General features: G+C 35.6%; 1 pseudogene; it reads left to right on the top strand.

The window, feature by feature from the left end:
• The first annotated feature begins 2527 nt into the window (after nt 1–2527).
• LOC107585383 (WD repeat-containing protein 41-like) overlaps nt 2528–11046 on the top strand; it is a 10412-nt pseudogene continuing 1893 nt past the window's right edge.

The raw sequence follows: 11046 nt of genomic DNA, 5'->3' as shown, positions 1-11046 counted from the left end.
TTGCTGTGCTGGGTTTGTCCCTATTTTACCCAGCACTGGGTTGTATTTAACCCAGCATTTTTTAGAGTGTAGGAATAACATTTCTTAATAATAAAATTTGAAAATGACATGACTTTGTGAAAATGTTCACCCTTCAAAATCTAACTGACAGTGATAATGTCATTGCAATATTTGCATATTGAATAAAGACCTGTTCAAACCAAGAAGGATAACTATAACGGTAGCTATACACTCTAAAAAATGCTGGGTTAAATACAACCAAGCGCTGGGTAAAATAGGGACAAACCCAGCAATTGGGTTGTTTTGACCCAACGGTTGGGTTACCACCCAGAATGTTGGGTTAAACATTTAACCCAACCGCTGGGTCAAAACAGCCCAATTGCTGGGTTTGTCCCTATTTTACCCAGCGCTGGTGTAACTATAGACCTTATGTGCCAGAGAAACAAGTGTGCAACCATCTTTAGAATGCTGTCTTTGATCTTTGTTTTTGCAGAAGCTCTGTATAGCTATTTCTATGGCATTGCTGTCAAAGAGTAATTAGCCAGTGAAGTGGGTTTACTTGTGTAGAGTATCTATTTTTATAGTATATTGCTGAGTTTTATAATAATGATAATAATAATAATAATATTAACTTTTTCTTAAAACTGTAACGATTTTTGCTGCCTGGCAACATTTGCATTTTCCTCAGGAAATGTAAATGAACTTTTAAAGGTCACATTTTTCTTCATCCTTACTTTAATTGATCTTGCATTTTGACTGTTCTGTTGTTTCTTTGCACGTTGTTCAGATAGCCCTGTTGAAAAAACCAGCATATGCTGGTTAGGTATGTTTTGACGCTGGGATGCTGGTTTAAACTGGTCCTTTGCTGGTTTAAGCTGGTCCTTTGCTGGTCTTTTGCTGGTTTATGCTGGTCCTTTGCTGCTTTATGCTGGTCATGTGCTGGCAAAGGACCAGCATAAACTAGCAAAAGGACCAGCATAAACTAGCAAAAGGACCAGCATAAACTAGCAAAAGGACCAGCATAAACTAGCAAAAGGACCAGCATAAACTAGCAAAAGGACCAGCATAAACTAGCAAAAGGACCAGCATAAACTAGCAAAAGGACCAGCATAAACCAGCATCCCAGCGTCAAAACATACCTAACCAGCATATGCTGGTTAGGTATGTTTTGACGCTGGGATGCTGGTTTAAACTGGTCCTTTGCTGGTTTATGCTGGTCCTTTGCCAGCACAAGACCAGCATAAACCAGCAAAAGCAGCAAAGGACCAGCATAAACCAGCATCCCAGCGTCAAAACATACCTAAGCAGCATATGCTGTTTTTTTCAACAGGGAGTTACATCTCCCTCCGTCTCCTGCTACCCTCCCCTCTCTCTCTGCCCTTGAGTTTTTCTATTACCTTGTGGAAAGCACCTCGCCTGGCATGACAAGCGCAGCGGATTGACACTAAATCAGAAATCAACGCTAGAGCTCAGCATGAAGGTCACACTAGCTCACACACTCGTCTCTATCTGAGAACACGTGTGTGTGTGTGTGTGTGTGTGTGTGGGGGGGCCCTGTGGGATTTTGAGAGGGGCCACATCTCTGTAAAGTGAGGTGATGGTAATCCTCAAATAATTACTCAGCATTCACACAGAGTCCATCACTCTCACTCTTTTGAAGACCTGAGGGAGAATGTAGCTAGAGAAAAGGCTTAAAAGTATTACTTTAATCTGTTTACTTGATTATTCAGTCGATGCCATGACATACGGTTATCTTTATACTATGCTTTAGCCTTTATGCGTGTGAATAATATATTTGGGAGTAGATCACAGACATTAGTGATTGAATATACTGAAGTGAATCCCTGAAGCTGTGGAGAACCTCGTTAGTGTTTCAGTATTACAGTCATGTTCGACCTCAACAGGGTTTTCGAGTTGGTGTATACTGACATCTAGCGGTGGCATGATGACCAGCAATACAAAAAAATGATGATTATTATTATTAATACATTTTTTTACAGATAAAATATACATGGTAGCACAAATTGTTTTGTTGTTATATATTATTAAAAGAACAACAACAGAACAACTATACACATATATATATATATGAAGAGTTCAGATGCAAAAGCCTCTAAGTGCCTCTAAATTAGCATTTTTATCAGGCTCCTATATTTATGTTTAGTTATTTCACTGTAATGGCACAGAAAATGACCTGTACATTGCCATTAAAGTGCGATAACTGAACATAAATATAGGAGCCTGATAAAAATGCTAATTTTAGATGACAAAAATATAAAAATGATCTACAAGATTTCATAATATCACAGATTATGTTTTGTTTTTATATATAATGATTCACAATACAGTTAAAAATATAATAATATATAAAACAAGAATTTCCTTACAGAAAAAAAAACACATATTACGTTTTGTTTTATATGCCGCTTGTTTTGTTGAAATTTAGGGCTGGTTATGGTACATCTAGAAACCAACCAGCAATAAAAGATCAACTGTAGACCTTCGGTGTTTTTCCCTTCGGAAACACTGTGGGTCACGTGTGTCCCCTTGAAGCTTCCGTAGCTAGTCACGCGAGCGCGCAGATTGTTTGTAGTGAGCAGCTGATATGAGGCTGTGATAGACCATAGACAAGTTTGGCCGAATATTCTCTCAGAATGATTTTATATGAACATTTCCAATCATCTGACTCGTTTATCTGGTCTAACGGAAGTGTTTTTGGATCTAAAGCCGAACCGGCGCGGAAGTGATACATTATATCAGACGCGACGCGACGCGTCCTGTCAGTCCACTCTTGCTACAATGTTTCGGTGTGTCACAGATGTAAATGTATTCCAGTAGAGATACAGATGACTGATTTAGTGTTTTAATAAAGACTCTTAACATCAGGAATATCAACAGAACGCACCGCGCGCCTCTGTCAGCTGGTGTCGCAACATGCAGCTACACTGATTTGTTTTCTTGTGATTTATTTGCACACAACTCCATTCGTCTGCATGTAAGGTCAGGTGGTTTTTGAAAAGCCCAACATGCTGCGGTGGATTCTGGGAGGTCGGGAGGCGCAGGGAACAGTGCAGGTGAGTACAAGCCACAAAAAAAACACATGCAACAGTTTTTGTGGGGAACCCTATGAAACTGCTGTCTGTGTGTGTCATGTATAGTATATAATTCATATAATACTTGGATTACTAAAAATAAAATATATGTACACTGAAATATAAGTTTTCTTTTGTCATGTTTCATATGTGTATGTATATCCATATATATATACATACACACACACACACACACATACATGCATGCATACACACACACATACATATATACATACATATATATATATATATGTGTGTGTGCGTGCGTTTTATTTACAAATACAGTAAGGAAAAGTTTGGCTGGACCAGTGTTATTTTTAGTATCATTGATGTATAATATAGTTTTTGTTAACATTTTGAATTAGAATTTTTAATATATTTTTTGTGATTTATTTAAAGCTTTTGTATCTATAATATTATACTGCATTGAAATGTTTATTGTAGGGAAACATTAATGCTAATGTTTCTTTTATTTCATGTTTTTTTGAATGATTTTAGTTTGTTTAGGCTGGTTTTAGGGTTCGAAACAAGACAAAAAGAAAAACAACTGCAGCATTTAAACTTAAAGTAATTCGATTTTTGTTGATGTGTTTAGAAAAATGGCTGTAATAACTCATAGTTAAAATTTTTTTAGCAGCCATGCATTTTAAAAGTCACAAAAACTCCTATATGATGACCTGTATGTCCATGTTATTGCCGTTATTTACCAATAAACAGAAGATGAGAAGCTGGCTTCAGTGTCCAGTTCTTCTATTTGCAGTACATGTATCAGAGAGACAGGCCGACGCAGTCCAGCAAGCAGCAGTCATTTCAGCACATTCTGAGCTAGATTGAAGCAATGATTCGTTTGTCTATTATATTCTCTCTGTGGGCAGAAGAGCGCGGCGCTGTTCATTGGGGAGGAACAGCCCAAAAACTGTTTCACGGAGATGCAGGTGCTGAAAGGACACTTTGACATCGTTCGATTTCTGGTGCAGATTGATGACTTAAGGTAAGCAATCCTCTTCTCCTCTTCTTCTGCCTCTGACCAGCGACTGACAGCTAAGACCGAGCCAGATCCTCTCCAAAAGCAAGCTTACAGAGCGTGACAAGAGCTTAATCATCACAGCTTGAGGGAGTTTGGTTGTGTGTGTGCACTTCGACATCCACTTGATAGTGTCCATCAGCTCTGGGCCTGTCTGTATTAACCACGTCTGCATGAAAACATCTGCGCTGGAGGCCTTTAAAAAGCTCATGTATATATAAACACACAGTGCAGGGCTTATTCTTATTGAAGGGATGGAGAAGAGCATTTGGAAGTGTGTGTGTGTGTGTGTGTGTGTTACGGCTGGCAGCTCCTGATGATCTTAGCGCAGGAGGAGAGTTTGAGGTGAGGTCAGTGTGCAGAACATCACTGATTGCTTTTAGAGTCCAGAGTCCTGTTTCTCTTCTCCGATCCCTTCCATACTTCCTGTACCTCATCCCTTTATCATAGTTTTATTCTCCTGTTCTTCCTGAGGACCATTCGTTTCTGAGCTCGAGAGGTCAAAGGTCACTTGAGAATCATGAGATTGTTCAAATCCAATCAGAGGAGAAGATCTGTCATAGTGCAGGCGATGTTATATTTTGCGCTTTACAGTTCCTTTTATTTAACCATTAGACTAGTTAATGGAAGTAAAGCATCATGCCAGGCTTTACTCGGCATCTGTGTGTTTTGTGATGGGCAGGTTTGCGTCTTCAGGTGACGACGGCCTGGTGCTCATATGGAATGTTGAGGTGAGCAGAACTTTATGAATATGCTAATTACAAGTTAATGATATAGTTGATAGTCCGGTTGATAGTCTTTTGGCATAAATAATATTAACATTATTATTTAATATTATTATTATTATTATTATTAATAAAATGAAATAAATTCAGGAACTTTTTTTGCATTGTGACTCAGTTCTCAAAAGCCTCCTGTGATGGTAATTATTATGGTATATATATATATATATTAAAAAATAACATATAATCATATTTCTAATAATTAGTGCTGGGCAACGATTAATTACGATTAATCACATCCAAAAGAAAAAGTTTTTGTGTACATAGTATATGTATGTGTACTGTGTATATTTATTATGTATATATAAAGGCACACACATACAATATATAATTAGAAAATATTTACATGTATATATTTATATTCATATATTTTATATATAAATATATTTAATATATAAACATAACATTTTTCTTAAATATATGTATGCATGCATGTGTGTGTATTTATATATACATAATAAATATACACAGTACACACAGGTATATTATGTACACAAAACATTTATTTTGGATGTGATTAATAATCACAATTAATCATCGCCCAGCACTACTAATAATATACATTTTCTTTATGACAAATATTATTTCTTTAAAATATATTATAACATTTTTATTTACACAATACTTTTTAGAATTTTATTTACACTGTATTATAAATATGGAAAAACAAATATATAGTTTATGCGGTCATTTTTGTTTTATAATGTATATATGATTTAATTGTGTATCATTTTTATTTATTTACACAAAGTTTCGGTGTATTTATTCGTGCTATTTTATAAATATATAAAAATAGGTATATACAATTTTCTTGTAAAATGTGAGCTCAAAAAAATTTTTTTTGGTGTTCTAATATTTGTTTTTAAGTATTTATATATATATATATATATATGTATGTATGTATATATATATATATATATGTATGTACATATATTTATATATGTATATGATTGCATACACATGTGAAGATTTACGTTATTGTGTTTGTGTGTATGTTTTTTATCGGGGCAGTGCCACAAAATATATACAAATATAATTTCATATGTATGCTTGATTTAATTTATTTTATATTTTGAAATAGACTGTATAATGTTCTTAATTAAATGGTTAATTACTACTTTATTAATAACATTCAGAAAAACATTTAAAAAAAGTTAGTTTTAATTGTCCCCTGCAATACAACTTACATTTACTGTGTGACCCCAACACTCAATATAAATGCAAAGCAGCATATGTGTGTGTGTTTGTGTGTTTCAGACGGGAGATTGTTTGTTCGAGCTGCGCGGTCACACACAGCAGATCACTGCAATGATATCATACTCCTTCATCAGAGGAAGAAACGCACACGCCGCGCTCATTACCACATCACCAGACCGCACGCTCAGTGTATCCTTTACACGAGCTTCTGCTGAAGTGTGTGTGTGTGTGTGTGTGTGTGTTTAGTGTCAATGCTTGTCCTTAATTCTACAGCAGTTATGGGATCCAGATTCAGGAAACCGAGTGCAGAATATATCTGGTCTTCAGTCTTCAGTGAAGGTACAGGGTGTGATGCAGCTTGTTTCAGTGCAGATGGTGTGGGTTGTGTGTTTTTTAGTGTGTGTTTGTGCGCTGATGGATGTGTCTGTTTTTCAGTGTTTGCTGGTGTTGGATCGTTTGGACATGTGGCTCTCGGGTGGGAATGAACTGTGTGTTTGGAGCTGCAGTGTAAAACGGTTCATCACAGTGATGCAGGTACACAATCCAAAACACACACACACACACACACACACACACTCCCAGATAAATAAATATATGAATGATGTTCATGCAGAGCACATACAACAAAGAAACATCTGTCCAAGACCAGAAACGGACTATTAAACACAAGAGAACATCACTACAACATGTTGCTAATAGTTTTATAAACTTAAAGTGGCAGTGTGTAATTTCTGCAACATCATTAAAGCAATAAGCCCCAAGAAGCCGTGGTTTACAGTGAATTTATAACAGCTAAGGGGCGTTGTTAGGCACGATGCGAAGCGGAGTTATAAATTCACTGTAAACCATGGCTTCATGTGGCTTATTGCTTTTATAAAACGGTTATTCCATATATGTAGCAAGGTTTCACAAAATAAAACAAAGCAAATAAAATATAATGATATGAATAAAAACAGTATTCTTCCACCAAACAATGTAGTTCTTCAGAAACGGTTGTGGTTGCAACAAAGTGGTTGCCAAGCAACACACAGATGTAAACAAAAGGTATATGTTTGTAGAGTATTTTACAACAGCTTTGAATGCGGCTCAACCAATCAGAATCAAGGACCGGAACTATCCGTTTTATAAATGACTTTTTTCTCTTCTGCTCATCAAGGCTGCATTTATTTGATCAGAAATACAGTAAAAATAGTAATATTGTGAAATATTTTTACAATTTAAAATAACTGTTTTCTATTTGAATATATTTTAAAATATAATATATTACTCTGATCAAAGATACATTTTTAGCATCATTACTCCAGTGTCACGTAGTCCTTCAAAAAACATTCTAATATGCTGATTGGCTGCACAAGAAACGTTTATTATCATTATGCTAAAAACAGCTGTGCTGCTTAATATTTTTGTGGAAACTGTGGTACAATTTTTTTAGGGTTATGCGATGAATGGAAAGCATTTATTTGAGATAGAAATCTTTTGTAACATTATGCATGTTTAATGCATCCTTGCCGAATAAATGTACTAATTTCTTTGAGAAAAAACAAAACAAAACAGCTTACTGACCCCAAACTTTTGAACAGTAGTGTATTTAAATATATTTTAATAAATCATCTGCTTTATTCTGAAGGCATCTCAGCCATGGTGGAGTTACCGAAGAACTTCATTACAGCTGCCATGGATAAAAAAATAATTTTTCCATAAAATGTATGTTAAAAATAATAATGATGGTATTTTCAACAAATATGAAAAGTTTACACTTGCTGCTCTAGCAAAAGCTGACATGGTCCTCATACATTTTTTTAGTAATGACTTTCATGTTATTAAAGCTATTTTTTGACAAGTTTGCTTGTAGGTAAATGAATGATTTGAAATGGTTTCTGATGTTTCAGTGATATTTAAGTTGAGCCTGTCTGGATCAGATATTGCGGTTATGGCCATGCGTCATCTAGCTGACCATCAGGACACCATCCATTCTCTCATCAGCATCAACGGTGAGACACTTGACGGCAGTCGGTCCTCACGTTCACACTGAGATCATTGTGTTTTGTGTTGAGTGTTGTTGTGTTTAGTGTTAGTTATTGTTGATCTCAGACGGCTTGTTTGCGAGCGGCTCTCATATCGGTGAGCTCATCATCTGGGATTCAGTGGATTGGACGATCCAGGCATATGAGCACATTCTGTGGGAGGAGCCGGCGGGAGACAGCCAATCAGAGGTCAAACTGAAACAGATCGAGAGATCCATTCAACACATGAGCTCAGATGGAGAGGTAAGAAACTGACCTTCCATTGTAAATGATCAATTATATATAAATGATACAACAATGGTCAAAAGTTTGGAATAATTATGTGTTTTTATGTTTTTGAAAAAAGTCTCTTGTGCTCACCAAGGACACATTTTTATTGAATCAAAAATTCAGTAAAAAATTGTGAAATATTATTAACTACTTTCTATTTCAATCTATTTTAAATTCTTAAAAGCTGATTTTTCAGCATCATTACTCCAGTCTTCAGTGTCACATGATCCTTCAGAAATCATTCTGATATGCTAAACATTTTTATTATTATAAATGTAAAAAAAAACATTTTTGTTGCTTGGTATTTTTGTAGAAACTGTAACACTGCCATTCAAAAGTCTGGGGTAAGTAAATAAATAAATACATAATAATAATATATTTATATAACAAGGATGCATTAATTGATCAAAAGTGATGGTAAAGCCATTTATAATATCACAAAACATGTATATTTCGAAGAAATGCTGTTCTTTTGAATTTTCTATTCATTAATGAATCCTCAAAAATTCAGCTTTTGCATCACAGGAATAAATGACATTTTAAAATATATTCAAGTACAAAACAGTTATTTAAAATGTTAATAATATTTCACAATATTACTGTTAAGCAGCCTTGGTGAGTAGAAGAGACTTCTTTCAAAAACGTGAAAAAACTGTAATTATTCCAAACTTTTGACTGCTAGTGTAAATAATATATGATAATCATATCTTGCATGTTTTCCTTACACAGTTATATCTCTGTCTCAGTATATAGTGGCGGCTGTAGGCAGTGGTCTGTATGTTTTTAATGTGCTGATGAAGAGTGTGGAGTGCGTACAGGAAGATCGCCCATGATTCCAGTGTCTTACACAGCATGCTGCAGGAGGACGGGTATGATACGCATCAGCAGAACTCCTCCAAAGCATCCCTGGGAAGCATCTGAGTAAAGCGAAGTGTTCTCTGTTTCTGTTGTAGGCGCTTGATGTCGTGCTCTGAGGACGGTAGTGTGAGGATGTGGGAGTTACAGGACCTCCCCCTGCCCGCTGAAGCCGCCTCCTCAGGTGAGCAGGACACAAACACCTCGTTCTTTCCATCCATCCCTTTTATCTCGGAAATACCTTCTTCTCAGCCCTTTCCTCTTTCCATCACAACCCACATCCTTCCTTCCCTCATTCTTGTCCTCTTTCTGAAATTGATCCAGATGTTGCCACATCATCATTTATTTAGCCATCCTGTGTAGAGGATGTGTGTGTGTGTGTTTGTGTGTGGGGGGGTGCATTTTGATTTTGACAGATGCATTTTGGTTTAATTAAAAGTTGTAAATAAATCATTATTTTATTTGAAATGATCATGAGTTTAATGCATTATTTTTGTGTGATTTCTGTGTCTATGTTTTCTCTTTCAGGGTTTTTTGGGATGTTTGGCACTTTTGGCAGGTCCAGTAAGCAGACAGGCCCTCCTGCCAAGAAAATCCCAGAAGTCCCTGGTCTGCGCTCGCTGGAACTGATGGGCGATCTGATTGGTCACACTTGGGGCTGTGCAGGTACGGTATGAGGTTCACGTGACATAAACCCATTGATGTTTTTTTCGACTAGTGTTTTTCTCGTCCTAGTTTCATGAACTGGTTTTAGATGAAAGCTTTGGGTTTAGTGTGTAGGAACAGTGTGCTATTAGGAGACATTGATCCTGGATGAAGCAGAGAATCGTTCTGACCTGCAAAGTTTCTGACAGAGTGAAGGATGTGATCTACATACAAGACATGTGCTCTATAGCTCGTTAGCATTATCTTAAGTCATATTGCATGTTTTCAATCAGCTTCAGGGAGTTTTATTATGGCTTATCTCAGTGTGATTTAGACATGCATATAAAAACAGTGACTTCACTCAAAAAAAGAAGTTCTGTCATCATTTACTTCAGTTCTAAACTTGTAAAGAAAGGAAGGTGAATAAATGATGAACAAAATGTTAGTGTTAGGTGAACTGCTATTTTAAGGCATGTACAGTGTCTGCACTTATTATACACATGAGCAAGGGATAGGGGATATGACCAAAATCTAATATCACAATATGAGTCATTTTATTTCACGGTTATGATATATATCACAAGTTATTTTTGTTTCAAATAAGATTTGAAATAGGTTAAGTCAAGAGCACTTCGAGATTTTGTTGTTTGATTAACATGAATGACACAGGAATAGACTGCCGTCACTTTAAGAGCTGCCCGGATCCAATATACTGTTACACTGTTTTCTTTCTCAGCTGTTTGCTTTCACTTAAGACCTACTGTGTTTACAAGAATACTTGCAAAGATGGGCATTTTGACACATAAAAGTGTGTATTTTACCGTTCAAGGCCTATAAAGCATCAAAAATAGCTCCATTCAGTGAATGTGTATATATATATATATATATATATATATTAGTGCTGTCAACCGATTAATCGCATCCAAAATAAAAGTTTTTGTGTACAATAGTATATGTGTGTGTACTGTATATATTTATTTTGTGCATATAAAGACACACACATACAGCATATATTTTGAAAATATTTACATGTATATATTTATATTCATATAAATTATATCATATATAAATATATTTAATATATAAAAGTAACATATTTTTCTGAAATGTATACATGCATGTGTGTGTATTTATATATACATAATAAATATACACAG

Source organism: Sinocyclocheilus grahami, unplaced genomic scaffold (assembly GCF_001515645.1).
Source record: "Sinocyclocheilus grahami isolate Dianchi unplaced genomic scaffold, SAMN03320097.WGS_v1.1 scaffold70.1, whole genome shotgun sequence".
In the NCBI taxonomy this organism is placed as follows: Eukaryota; Metazoa; Chordata; class Actinopteri; order Cypriniformes; family Cyprinidae; genus Sinocyclocheilus; species Sinocyclocheilus grahami.
This window is presented reverse-complemented; position numbering and strand designations above follow the sequence as displayed.